Genomic DNA, 14,869 nt, shown 5'->3' on the forward strand with positions numbered 1-14,869 from the left:
ATTAAAACAATAAGGAGATAGTACCCACTCACTGGACTAACAAAAATGTGAACAATCAAGAAACCCAGGGACATGGAGCAAGGGGGGGTTTCCACTCTGCTCTTGGGAATCCATTTGCTGACCTCTAGTAGTTAAATTATACACGAGAGGTCTTCAGAATATCCATGAAAAATGCATATTATGAAAATCTATGCATGGTTTAATAAACTCATACTTTAACTCCATTTCCACAAACTGTTAGAAACTCTTCATATGTATCAGGAGATGTATTTTTCTATGCAAACATTTTGCACCATGACTTTCCTGATGACCCAATATTATGTACAGACAATTCCATTTCTAGCAATATGTATACTCAACAGCAAACAAAGCATAAATGGGACATATGCAGGCTCAAGAATGCTCATTGCAGCGATCCTCATAAAAGCAATAAACTGGAAACAACTCGAAAAGCCATCATCAGAATGGGTGGGATATGCAGACAACAGGACGCTGTACCAAAAGGCAAGGACATACAGGCGACGTAGGCTACTGGAAACACATTGTTGAGTGAGAGAAGCAGAGTGAAAGAATCCACGCTGTGCACACTCATTTAAATCAAGTCCAAACACACACAAAGCTAACATACACTGTTTAAGGACACATGCATGCATATGAAAATGTAAACATAGAAAGGCACAGGTTTCCACTGACGGCAGGGCAGACAGAGAGGGCTGTCCAGGACGCTGCTGGGTACAGGGAATGCCCAGCTTTGCTGTGGGTAGTAGTTGTCTGGGCGTGCACAATGATTTGTTGAAGTAGGTGCTATGTTTTATGTACTCTCCTGGAAGTGTAGTTCACAATAAAAAGTTTCAAATGTTCATAATTATATTTTAAAATAATCCTTTACTTTTGTTTATTATTATTATTTTAATTTGCTATAGGGCATATGTGGTCACCAGAGAGAGGCAGGGGGGGAGTAAGTGAGAAAGCAAGCCACCAGGTCCAGGACTTGAGCCATGACTGGCCATGTGGAAGTCCAGTGCCTACACCATCACCGGCCCCCATAATTACAGCTTTAAAAAATGTGTATTCCACATAGGGATTTTTGCTCATCATGATATTTAGTGGGGTAAGTATGAAAACTTAGTTATGTTTGGGACCAGCAGTTAGTGTAATGGCTATGTCGCTGGACTCCCACGTAGTCTACCACGGTTTGTGTCCCAGACCCGGTGGCTTAAAACTCACGCCGGGCGCGTGTGCGTGTGTGCTGAAGATCCCAAGAGAATAACGGAGGAGAAGGGATTGTGGCATGGGCATCTCTGGAGGTGGAGAGGAGGGTGATTCCTTGCTTTCTGTCTCTCTCTCTCTCTTCCTGTCTGGCAAGCGCACGAGCCCTATAGTAAAAACCTCTCAAAAAAAAAAAAAAAGACTTAGTTATGTTTCACGGACCTTAGATTGCCAGTTTTGCTTGTCTGTAGAGGCAATGTGACACGATCCCCTCTCTCTGTCTGTATTCACATAGACACCAGCACAGACACAGCCAGGCAGATATCCGGAATGCTGCACAGACTTCTCTGTAGTTCTGAAGGGGTTCACCTGGAGGTTTTCTGATTTCAGATACAATGAAGAAACTTGAATGTTCACAATGCTCAAGTAAGGATCTAAAAATTAATCGTCATTAGTGTATGCCTAAGTGCACATCATTCTTTCATAACGGTTTCCCATTGAGTAAGAGATGGCATTGATGGAAGACTCAACTCCAGTTTTATTTTGAAATAAAATAATACAAGCACAGACAGATGCTCCACTGAACAGGTAGAAATGAACCTGAGAGTTCGGACTCTCAGGCTGCGCAGCCTCTTCAGCGCCGTGCCTGTGGGCTTCAGGATGCTGTGCACTTCATGAACCAAAGTCGCCACTCTGCCTTGACAGTGGAGAGCTTGGCTCCCTGGCAAAATGGAGCTAGATTGTTTGGTTTAGTTGTTTCCCACTGCATAAAGGCAAAAGTCATGAAAATAATGGGGCGGTATGGCAGAAATGAAAAGATCGGGTAGCACAAGATCAGGGAGGGCAACTGAAGCTACCAGAAACCACAAAGGGGCAGGCGGGTACCATGGGGAGGGAGGGGTCAGGGAAAAGCATTTAACAGAAACAAAAATGAAAATTATCTATTGACGATAAGGTACATGGTAGTGTCTATGACTCATCTAATATGCACTCTGCTCACACCGGGGCAAACTCTTTTGTATGCTGTAAAGATGTACAGTGATTAGATACAAATATAAAGATAATAATGGGATGAGCATTTATAATTTTAATATAGTAACCATGAGACTTTATGCTTCTTTTCTAATTTCGATCATCAATTATTTCACTTTGGGAGAATCATTTAAAAGAATAGAAACAAAAGTTTAGCCTTTAATTTAGAGTTAATGGACATATTGATTAGGACCAAATCTTGTGAAAAGGATGAAAACATGTTTTAATTCGGAAAGCTGAAAAATGTACATTTTTACAATTAAGGAAATTGTACTCCGAACACAAGTGAAAGTAATTATAAGTTTAATCATTGCTGGGTACCTGATTGGACTGGAGAGAGCTATGTTTTGGCAGAAACATCTTAATTGGCTATGAAGGAAGGGAGGTTTGGCCTTGCCCATAATAAGATGCACCTGGACTGCGTCTGTCATTTGGGGCTAAACTGCTTCCTGTGTTTAGGAAGGAATGTTTATTTCTACGATGTGTATCTTGCAAATGGAGCCTATTTCATAATGGAAAATATTAACAATGCTCAGAAATCCTCTTTTTTTTTTTCAATTTTGCCTGCTAAGTAATTTCATTAAAGAGAAGAACAGTACTTATCAACTCCCTTCTAAATCTACCCAATGTCATTGCTAAGCCTCGTCTAGGTAGAAAAGAAAGAAGTGTGTGTTAAAAACTTAAAACTTATTAAGAATTTGGTCTAGCTTCATTTGAAAAATGTAAAAAAATAGTGATTCTGAAACCACTTTATGCTTCATGTCTGGTGGAGTGTTGGCAAAAGATGGGAAAACAAAACAAAACAAAACACCCAAGCAATGTCCATCTGGCCATTGGGCATGATTTTCTATGCCCTAGACTTAAACCAGAAAACCTGGTTTTGAGCTTTCCCTATGGGTTTACTGGCCTGTGGGCACCGTGCCTCTAAGGCCATCCTCTCTAGGCCTGGCTCTACAGCCTAGCTGTGGAGGTATGCTAGATCTTTCATGGCCAACCACAATTTGAACCCTGAGTCTAAGTGGCTTGGAAGACAGAGCGCATGTGCATGTGTGCTGTAAACCCTGACAGGATGGAGACATCGGGAAGATGCAATGGTGTGGTGACCACATCCCAGTGGAAGGGAAAAGGAAAAATTGTCCCCCGAGCAGAGGGTCACACCACAATCTCTTTCCCAATCCCTCCATCCTGTTCGTGTGATCTGGGACACACGTGCACATGCAGTTAGTGTGGTTTTCAAGTCTCTGGATCTGGGACTCAAACTGGGGTCAGCCGTGCGGGAATCCAGTGCCTTAACCAGCATGCCACCTGCTGGGATAACAGAGTTCTTATTCAGCATCCCATGTCCCAGGTAGGAGCCAGGGATGTAACTGCCATACAATTAGTCTTAACCTTTCGATAAAGCTGTTCCACTCATTTGAAGGTGTGTCTCCTACAAACTTTGTACAGTCTGACTGGGGTGATCACGATCGACTTCACTTTGAAACTTTGTCTTTTACCAAATACATTTCAAGCGCCATGGTTTTTCCTATGATTATTTTACTGTTTTATGTAAGGATTCTGTTCTTATGCCCCTGTCCCCTATTCACATGTTGACCCCCCAAATGTGATGGGGATTTAAGAAGTAAGTATGTCATGAAAGCAGGGCCCCGTGTTGGGTTAGTGTCCTTATAAAAAGGGAAAGGGAGCTGCCCTGTCCTTCTCCACCAAGTGAGAGTACAGTGAGAAGGCAGCTCCCTGCCGGTCAGAATCTGCTGCCGCCTGGATCACAGACTCCTAGCCCCCAGAGCGGTGAGAAGGGAATGCCTGTTGTTTAAGAACGTGTTACAGCAGCACACTGAAATGAAGAATATGGAGTTCTACAGTTGACTTTTTAAGAGCATTTTCCAGAGCAAACAACAAAATTTGTAGGCCCAGTACAAAATGAAATGCAGACCCCTTTCATCAAAAGGCAGGGAGGAGAGACATGACAGGTATCACAACATAAATCTTATTCCTTAAAAATTACATTATTGCTTATAAATTGGAATAGAAGCAACAGTGATGCATGACTAGCAAAATAAAATTGTAAATGGTAGAAATTAATATTCTTGGAGTCATAAGTATATACATTTAATGCAGTAAATAATAATACTTTATTAATATAACTTAATTATAAGACTTTTCCAGTCTGGTTTTCTGCAAATTCACTTTTAGGCCACTCCAATTCATACCTTCAGCAACTTAATTTTCAGCTGATACAATTGAAAACTATGTTGGTCAATGGGAAGGTCTTAAGTAATTTCTGATAATTTTTAATTTTGAGAATAATCTTCCTATTTCTGTGACTGTAATTGGGACTCCTTAAATATTTTAAAGGATGTGACAAAACTGGGATATACTTCTAACTAGTTATTTTAAAATATAAAATTTCGTTTACATACAACAAAGGATACTTTCTCTAAAAATATTTCTCTCTTTATATGAAGCCTTGTATAAATGGACTTTAATTTTAAATACAATGATATTTTACTCTTTCTTCTGCTCTTTATTTTAAAACATCTGTGTATTCTCTCATTGTATCTTCATTACAAAGAAAAAAATATATTGGGGACCAGCAGTTAGCGTAATGGCTATGTCGCTGGACTCCCACGTAGTCGACCGCGGTTCGCGTCCCGGACCCAGTGGCTTAAAACTCACGCCGGGCACGTGTGCGTACGTGCCCAAGATCCCAGGAGGAGAATGGAGGAGAAGGAATTGCGGCTTGACCATCCCCTCTGGGGGTGATTTGTCACTTTCTGTCTCTCTGGCTCTCTCTGTCTGTCTGGCTAGCGCACACGCCCTATAGCGAAAAGCCTCTCCAAAAAAAGAAAAAAAAAAAAAGAAAAAGAAAAGAAAATATATATATATATTTAGATTTTTGTCAAAGGGCAAATGGGTTGGTCAGAGAGAGAGACAGTAACTCAATTTTCTCTTTAGTAATTGGTTAATTCTAAGTTTCACATAAAAATAATTCTAATGGCTATGTCGCTGGACTCCCATGTAGTCAACTGAAGTTCAAGTCCCGGACCTGGTGGCTTAAAACTCACGCCGGGTGCATGTGCGTGCATGCCCAAGATCCCAAGAGGAGAATGGAAGAGAAGGGATTGCGGTGTGGCCGTCCCCCATGAGGATGGGTGATTTCTCGTTTTCCGTCCCTCTCTCTCTCTCTCTGTCTGTCTGGCTAGCGTATGTGCTCTATAGCAAAAACCTCTCCAAAAATAAATAAATAAATAAATAAATAAATAAATAAATAAATCTTTTTAACTCAGGTAAAATTTTTATTTCTCTTTCTAATCCAGTGGACTGTGCTTTGAAATGTTAAAGCCATAGGTGGGTCCCATGGTCTAGTGGTTAAGGAAGTTGATCCCACATGGCTGACTGTGGTTTGAATCTTGGCCCCCGTGGTTTAGTAGCGTGCTGAGCTCCTGCGTGGGCATGCAGAATCCCTACAGGATGGAGAAATGGAGGAGAAGGATTGCGGTGTGACCACACCCTAGTGGGGTGCTTTCTCCCTCTCCCTCTCTGTGTCTCTCCTGGCATATTCATGTGCCCTCCGGCACAAACTACAATAAAAATTAAACAAAAAGAGGGAGAAATGTTACAACTCTTTTTCAACGAGAGGTTATAAACACTTTGAAGAATTTGAATAACTGCCATGCTGGGGCCTTCCGAACTTCCTCAGTGCCCTGGGTGCCCCACGTGGGACACAACTGGAGGTGGCTGTGCCCACGGGCACAAGCTGGAAGATGAGATTATGCGTGAAGAATTTCAAGATGGCGTGAGCAGAGCGTCACATTGTGAGCAGGCAGGGGAAGTGCGGAGGCGCGACTGCGTGGAAGGCATGACCACAGAGCCCACCCATGGTGCCCTCAGTTTTGGAACAAACTGTGTTGTATGTATCTCACATGTCTCATAAGGAAAGAAGTTTGTCATACATTTGTTTTATTACTTATTTGCTTCATTACTCCTCCTTTTTAAATATGATCTGGTGGCTGAGATGCAAACTATGACTATGAAACAATTTCATTTGTTGTTGGTGGTGGGTTGTTTGTTTGTTTGTTTTTTTGAGAGGTTTTTGCTATAGGACACGTGTGCTCACCAGAAAGACAGGGAGAGACAGAGAGACAGAAAGTGAGAAATCAACCCCCATGGGTGATGGCCATGTTGCAATCCCTTTTCCTCCATTTTCCTCTCAGGATCTTGGGCACGCATGCACATGCACCCGGCATGAGTTTAAGCCACTGGGCCCAGGACTCGAATTGTGGTCAACTACATTGGAGACCAGCAACATAGCCATTACACCGTCTGCTGGTCCTGAAACAATTGTTCTTATCCACTATCAACCTTAAAAATGATTATTGAGAGATAGTTAGATTAAGTAGTCTTATTTACATTCTTCCTTACATTAACTGCTTGCAAAACCTGTCTGTATTTCTCTAATTTTGGACTGTTAATTTTTGCTATTATTATTTTTTCTTTCTTTCTTTTTTATTTTTTTAGAGGTTTTTGCTACAGGGCACATGCGCTCACCAGACAGACAGAGAGAGACAGAGAGACAGAAAGTGAGAAATCACCCCCCGGGGGGATGGCCACGCCGCAATCCCTTCTCCTCCATTCTCCTCTCGGGATCTTGGGCACGCACGCACACGCGCCCGGCATGAGTTTTAAGCCACTGGGTCTGGGACGTGAACCGTGGTCAACTACGTGGAAGTCCAGTAACATAGCCATTATGCTAACTGCTGGTCCCCAAATTTTTGCTATTATTTTTATAACCAGAGTAGATTAGAGATTAAAATAATTGATACATATGCTGTATATTTTTGAGATGACCTACACGTGAGATTTTATTTCCATGTTAACAAAACAACCAGTCAAAGGAGCAATCAGTCAGGCAAGTAAATAGCCAAAACCCCACCTGGCATGTGAAAATATATGCTTGTGGAAGAGGAGAAGACCCAGACAAGAGGAGGCTGGAATGTGCCTCGTGCTCCTTGTGTAGGAGCAAACGCACACACCGTTTACAGCTATGCCGGGATTACACCACACTCTACAGGGCAGTTTTCTTTCTAGTTTGTATGTTTATGCTTTAGTTATTTAGCAAACAGTGAAGTTTTATTTTTCAGGTCATCATTTTTTTTTTTTTTAATTGCCAGAAAGCACATGCGCACTCCAGAGAGAGAGAGAGCGCGCACGCGCGAGAGCGAGAGAGAGCCCCTAGAGGGGCATGGTCACGCTGCAATCCCATCTCCATTTCTCCAGCCTGATGGGATTTGGGCACACATGCACATGCACCCAGCATGTTTTTCAAGTCGCCAGGGCTGAATTCAAACTAGAGCTGGCTGCGTTGACTCCAACTCTCTTGACAAGACTCTGGATAGGCTTTCAACCAGCAAATTGTATGTACATTACAAACCTGGTAGAAAATGGAGTCACTTCAAGCACTCCAAGAGCTACAGAGAGGAACCAAAATCAGCTGCTATGGTGGTCACGAAGTACAGAGATTATAAAAGCAGCACCCACACACGCCAGGGTCTACACGAAACCACCTCATGTGTGTCCTCCTTGGATTCTGCAGGCACTCAGTGACTTCTGGTGGGTAATTGATCTGTAATTACAATATTTACACCCCGGGCATCCCTCAGGACGCAGCGCAGCTCTCCAGGAAAGGCAGCAGCACACGTCAGATAATTGGTGCGGAGGTGTGCAAACACTGTGATTCTCACTCTAACAGGATTTGATGGGGCTCATATCTGAAGCCAGTGGGGAAATTTCCCCAGGACGAGCCACATTGGACCTGTAAAATTACTCACACATGCCAAAATGTTTCAAGAAATATGTGTTGCATAAATGAAGAAATTTGTCTCTTTAGTGTAGCTTGGTCTTCAGAGAAGGGAAATGCTTGATAAGGCCACCATTTAAATGTCTCATTTTTGATGCTGGTCAAATTGGTAAATTGACTCTTCAGTTTCCTAATCAATAATATCCACTTCTCTCCCTCTCACAGGTTGTTCTCAGAATAAATGAGATAATAACCCTGGAATAATATGCTTCGAGGGGTGTTAGATTAGTATAAGGTATGGTTATTTACTTTGCCAGCTATTATCAAGACCCCACGGAGACCTGAATTTAACTCTGCACTACACTCACTATGCCTTGAACTGAGAACTAATAACTGTATACAGAATTTTTAAAAAAAGGTATTATTTTCATAATCCTTCCATCATTAAATTATATGTAGGGCAATACATGCCTTTGGGAGTTTCCCTCATTAGACAATTACTAATACGAGGGCCAGTAGGTGGTGTGGTGGTTAAAGGCACTGGACTCCCACGTGGCTGACTGGGGTTCTAGTCCCAGACCTGGCAACTTGTTTTCTCACTTTCTCTCTCTCTCTCCCTCCCCATCTCTGGTCAAATTAAAAATAAATAAATTTAAATAAAATAATTCTTTTAAAAAATAAAAGAAAATGACTAATACCAGGTATCTGGTAGACCAAATACATTTAATCCCAAAGGTAAATTAGAGTAGCCCCAGTGTTGAATTCTAGGCATCTACATGTTGTTTATGACTACTTCTGGAGGTTGACTGTGCATATCTTTGAATTAAAACAAAAGAAAAAGAAAGAAGTACTCTATTTAGCTACATTGCCTCAATTTCCACCAAGAAGGCAAGCATTTATAGTTCTGAGAAAATGCTGTCTGATTCAAATGTGTGCTATAATGGAACAAATGTTTAGAAAAGGACCAGTGAGGCAGACGACAATGCTATGGAAATTGACAAATAAAGTCGTTACTAACACTTTGAGATTGTTGAAAGCAAGAGGGAATTTAGAGGTCATCTTGGTTAATGTGATTTTTTCAGGTGTTAGAACACTTCAGGATTTACTTGGTAAATGGCTTTTGCGTACAGGCTTTTAAAATGAAAATATCTTTTAGGGTGCTTCCGCATCCCTTGAAGAAATGGATCTTCCCGTCCCTGTGCTTCCTAGCTCGTAGACACGTATGGCTGCCTGGGTGCAGGCTCTGGAGTCCTGCAGAGAAAAACAATGGAGACCACATGACTGTCCACAGCCATGGTTGGCCCTGAGCTCCCGGCTGGCTCACCTTGAGACTTCTTCCAGTCAGGCTCAGCTTGGTTTTTGTTGTTGTTGTTGTTGTTGTTGTTGTTGTTTTTCTAGTCTAATTGCATACTCCTCTTCTCTACTCAACTCACTGCCGAGGATTCCCAAGGATGAGGTGTTCTCCACACCTCCGTGTTTGAGTACTTGAGTGGCTACCCTTGCCCTCTTCTAATGGCCCCTGTTCCTCCTGCCCTGCCTGGTCTGTAACAGCAGACTGTCTTGGTTCTTTCCCTCCCTGCCCTGTAGCAGGTGGCACCTGCTCCCAGGGTAGCACTTAGCACACTATCTTGTACTTACTGCACAATTCGTATCACCAAGTACACCATGAGCTCCTAGGGGCCAAGACCCCATGTTTCTCCATCTCATCACCTAGGGCAGGATCTGAGCTACAGCCGACACTGGTGTGAAGTGCTAAGGGGAAGATCTGAAGGATATTCAAGGTGTTGTGTGCATTCTATCTGCAAGAAAGAAGTTCTTTTAGAATAATCTTATCTCTAAAATATTAGACTATTCCCCAGGGTTTGGTGTAAAATAAATTTGTCAATACTCTTTCCGTGACTGGGAACACTTCAAAAACTCTAGCAGTCTTTAGTGGGCATGCCATCTCGTCTCATTGTAACTCTTCTTCCTTGTTCTCTGATTCTGGCAACTGCTAAAAGTTCTATTGTCTTATCGCAGGCTTTGCGTGTTCTGGCTTCTCACTGGTATCAGACTGTCTGTAGGCGGTGGGCATTGCAGCAAGTATCATTACAAGGCTCACCTTGTGTCTGTTTATCCATAGGAAAGCTGGGGAAGACCCTGTGGAGGAAAGCAAGGACAAGGAACAATGAGAGAGACACAGCTTAAAGAATGTTTGGATTACGAAATTGTGGCATTTTGAAAACTCATATACTTTGAGCCCACAGGTGACAAGGTTGTTAAAGTGCTGGACTCTCTCCCATGTGACCAACTGTGGTTTGAGTCCTGGATCTGGTGGCTTGAAAAATAATACCAGGCACATGTGTGTGCATGCCCAAAATCCAGAGTAGAGAAGGGATCGTGGCATCGCCATCCCCCCTGAGGGATGATTTCTCATTTTCCCTTTCATTGCCTCGTGAGCATATGCACTGTTTGGCAAAAACCTTAAAAAGAGAAAAAGAAAGGAAAGAAAGGAAAAAGAGAAAGAAAGAAAGAAAGAGAAAAAGAGAAAGAAAGAAAGAGAGAAAAAGAGAAAGAAAGAAAGAAAAAGGAAGGAAGGAAGGAAGGAAAGAAGGAAGGAAGAAAGGAAGGAAAGAAGGAAGGAAGGAAGGAAGAAAGGAAGGAAGGAAGGAAGGAAGGAAGGAAGGAAGGAAGGAAGAAAGAAAGAAAGAAAGAAAGAAAGAAAGAAAGAAAGAAAGAAAGAAAGGAAGGGAAAGAAAGAAAGAGAAAATTCTCATACTTGAATGTCTTCCCATTCATTCCTGATGACTTGCCAGGTGCTAGTGTAATCTGGACACTCAGGTGGGCCTGAGCATTCCGGGTGAAGCTGGCGTCATCTTCACACTGAAGGAGCAAGGCAAGATGATGCAGCCGATGTAGGAGATTATAGAAACTCCCCAGGAGGAGGAAGTGGGTTACTTGGTACGTACACCAGGGCTAGGGGTCTGTGTGCCTGTAAAGCTAAGTGCAGGTCTTTGCTGTTTAGGTCTAGCAGACATTTTATTAATAGATGACCCAAAGATCAGGTGCCCGTTGTTTGCACAGCATGGGTATATGATGTTTTAGGCTTTGATTAGGACTTTCTGGGATATGTCTTGGACCTAATAAAATATTTAAACTTACTTCTCGACACAAAGATCACATCTTATCAACACATCTTATCACAGTGTTCCTAATAGTGCACCATATCTTTGTTTCAATAATTGCTTAGCAAAGCTCCTCTGCTGTAAGGTAGTTCAATAGAAGAGGGGTGATGGGACAAACTTGCGAATGGACTTCCAGTGCAATCTAGCGAGGGACTCTCCTCTGCTCCCTCAAGGGACAGCAGGCCGGAAGAGCAGGCAGTTACATACAAAGCCACTGTGGACGTGGGGGAAGGGGATGAAGCTGTGGGTTGATGGATGAATAGATGAGATGAACACAGAGGGCAGAGAGGAGGAATGTATATACCAAAAGTTTGTGGAAGTGAAGTGGAAGGTAAAACTATAAATGAATATAAACTTTAATTTTCAATTTAAGTAAGTTTTTATCAAACTCAAGACACTTTTGTAAGTGATGATACTGGCATTTAATCCACCCCTGAAGAAGTGAGGGTCTTAGAAATTAACCATGTTAATGTGGTCTTTTAAAAATTATTAACTGAAGAAAAATAGATGCCCGGTGAAAAATTTTTTTTAAAGTTTATTTATTTTTCATGAAAGAGTAAGTTAGTGAGACACAGACAGGCATCCACATCAGGGGCTTCATGCTGCGGTCTACCTCAGTCCTGACTCCCCCACATTCCAGACACGTGTGCCTGTGCCCAGTGTCCTCGTGGAGGTCATGGCATGTGAATGCAGGATTCTCCCACATGGGTCCAGTTGCATTAGCCCTGAGCTATATGGCCTCTAAAGACATTTTGAGATTAGACAACAAAAAGAAATAGCAGGATCCAAACCAGGACAGTAGGGAAATGCCCCGTGATTGGTCACTGAAATCATTTGCGTGTTAGAAATTGCTCTGACTGAGGAAAGGCATGAGCAGGAGCACTGGCATGGTGAGAGGATCTGGAGATACTTTCTCGGGCACTTTTCTTTTATAGCTTCAGCCAATTCTCTCAAAAGTTTCTCATAATAAGCAGATATCATTGTCCTTCTGCCCTCCAGAATGTAAGTAGCAAAACATCTTGAGCATCCCCAAGAACCGTTGCTATGACTTTTGCTCCAGAAGGGTACACATCTGTTGACTGGCCCACTTCCACCTTTTGGTTGCCATTGCTAAGATCAAACTTGGTCTTCAGATCATAGCAGTAAAGCCATGTTTCATCTTCTGTCAAAATTCTCCAAAGAAAGACCAGTAGATAGCATAATGGTTATATCGCTTGACTCCCACGTAGTCAACCACAGTTCAAGCCCCAGACCTGGTGACTTAAACTCATGCATGCATGCCCAAAATTGCAAGAGGAGAATGGAGGAGAACGGACTGCAGTGTGGCCATCCCTTCTAGGGGGTGACTTCTTGCTTTTTGTCTCTCAGTCTCTTTCTCTCTGGTAAGCACATGTGTCCTATAGCAAAAATCCCACTCTATAAAAAGAAAAAAAATTCTCTGAAATGCTTCAAGATCTTCATCCCACTTGTTTAAAATTTCTCTTGGAAGCTCTGCTTTGCTATGTTACTGATCTGGGTACAACTGTTTTGCCTCCTATTGAAGAGAAGTTTGCTGACCTTTAATTTTCCAGTCAGAATTATGTAGCTAAACCAATTAAGACATCAATGGTGCTGGCTATTTTGTCTTCTGTAAATCATCAGTCCTCTTCAATAAAGACACAAATAAGCTTAATTTATTTTCTTGCCTATTGGTGTGGATGGTCTACCATTTAAAATATCATCTTCAATATTGTTTTACTCCTTCTTAAAATTAGTTATCCTATTGTAAATAACTGATTTCTTTTGAGCATTGTCAACATAAACTTTGCATAAGTATCAGTGATTTTACTATTCTTCCACCCAAGCTTTCTCATAAATTTGACGTTTGTTCTTTCTTCAATTTTAGCAGAATTCCTATTGCTCTGTTAGGGACTTTTGAAACTCAGGTCTCATCATGCTTAATGTCTCAAACTAGATCCTGCTCAGAAATGTAATAACAGGTTAGTATAAGATTATATTGGTACAAAAAAATTAAACCCATGAATAGTATTTTTCATGTATTTTCCATACATTTTTTGAAGACCCCTTGAGTATATACAAGGGGACTTCAAAAAGCTCACACAAAAAAATGAAATTAATGTGTAAGTTTATTTGGTTCCAAATAATTTTGAAATCCATGCATAATTATTGTAAAATATGCATTTTCTATAGACTTCACAATAGCTAATTTTATATTAATAAAAAAGTCATCCTTGTTCTGTTGCTCTACAGCTTGTAATCCTACATGACTAAGAGTAAGAATATGCTCATTCCAGGTATTTACTTATTTCGTAGAAGAACTAATTTTGATTTGGAATAGGTTTGAAACAGATTCAATACCATTTGATAGCATCTCTATTTACAGTTTTGCTTATTGACTGTTCTTTTTAATGTACTGACACTTAACACCATATTCTTTCAGATGAAGAGTATTTGAGGAAATGGTTTTTTTCTCTTTATTTCAAGAGGAGAAGATGGTGTTTTCCTCAAATGGGTGATCTTCAAAAAGTTCATGAAAAATATCTATGCTAAAAGATTTCAATTATTTTATGCACCAAATTAAATCTATACTTTAATTCTGTTTTTAATGAACTTTTTGAAGTACTATTTGAAGAATGATAGTTAAATATGAGAGAGATTAGTTTTATTTTGTGTAGTGCCTTGAGGTAGACATTGAGTTGATTAATGAAAGGTTCAAGAGATAGATTTCAGCTTAGTATTAAGAATTAATAAGTTGTGTTTTCTCTAGAAATAGTACTATGGTTTAAACGTGTTCCCCCCAAAGCACATGATGTAAACTTAATCCCTTATGCAACAGTGGTGTCATATGGAGCTTTTGGGAGGTAGAATAATTAGGCCATGATGAATCAGCTCTCATGGTTGGATTAAAGGGCAGGAGTGGGTTCATCATAAAAGGCCAAGCTTGGCCCCTTTTTCTTCTTCACTCTCTCTTCGTGTCCATTTTCTACCAAGGGATAATGTAACACAAAAGCTCTTGCCTCACTCTCTTACACTTTCTAACCCCCAGAACTATAGTAACTCTCTTTCTAGATAAATTACTCTGTCTTTGGCATCCTCTTATAGCAGTACAAAGTAAACTAATACAGAAAATTGGTGCCATAGGCGGGATGTTACTGTAACAAATACTTTAAAAATGTGAAAATAGCTTTGGAACTGGGTAATAGGTAGCTGCTGAAACAATTGTTAAATGAAGCCCAGAAAAAGTCTGTATTGCTGTGAATGCTGCATTCAGGGTAATTCTGGTGAGGATTCAGAAGGAAGAAGTTGTAAGGAAATGTTGAAACTTCTTAGAGATTACTTATGAGGTTGCGATGAAAATGACAGGAGAAACATGACTTGTAAAGGCCTTTTTGATGAAGTCTCAGATGAAAATAGGAACGAAGCATTGGAAGCTAGTATACAAGCCACCTTTGTTATAGAGTGGCAAAAAACTTGGCTGAATTGTGTCCATGTCCAGGGCTTTAAGGAAGGCAGAATTTAAAACCAGTGAACTAGAATATCTGTCAGGAGAAATGTCTAAGAAAAATAGTGAAGGACCTATATGGCATGTTAAAACTATATATAGTAAAATGAGAGAGTAGAAACATTATTTAAAGATGAAATTTATAATTAAAGAGGAAGTAGTGTA

Source organism: Tupaia chinensis, unplaced genomic scaffold, assembly GCF_000334495.1.
Source record: "Tupaia chinensis unplaced genomic scaffold, TupChi_1.0 Scaffold000377_1, whole genome shotgun sequence".
Taxonomy (NCBI): Eukaryota; Metazoa; Chordata; class Mammalia; order Scandentia; family Tupaiidae; genus Tupaia; species Tupaia belangeri.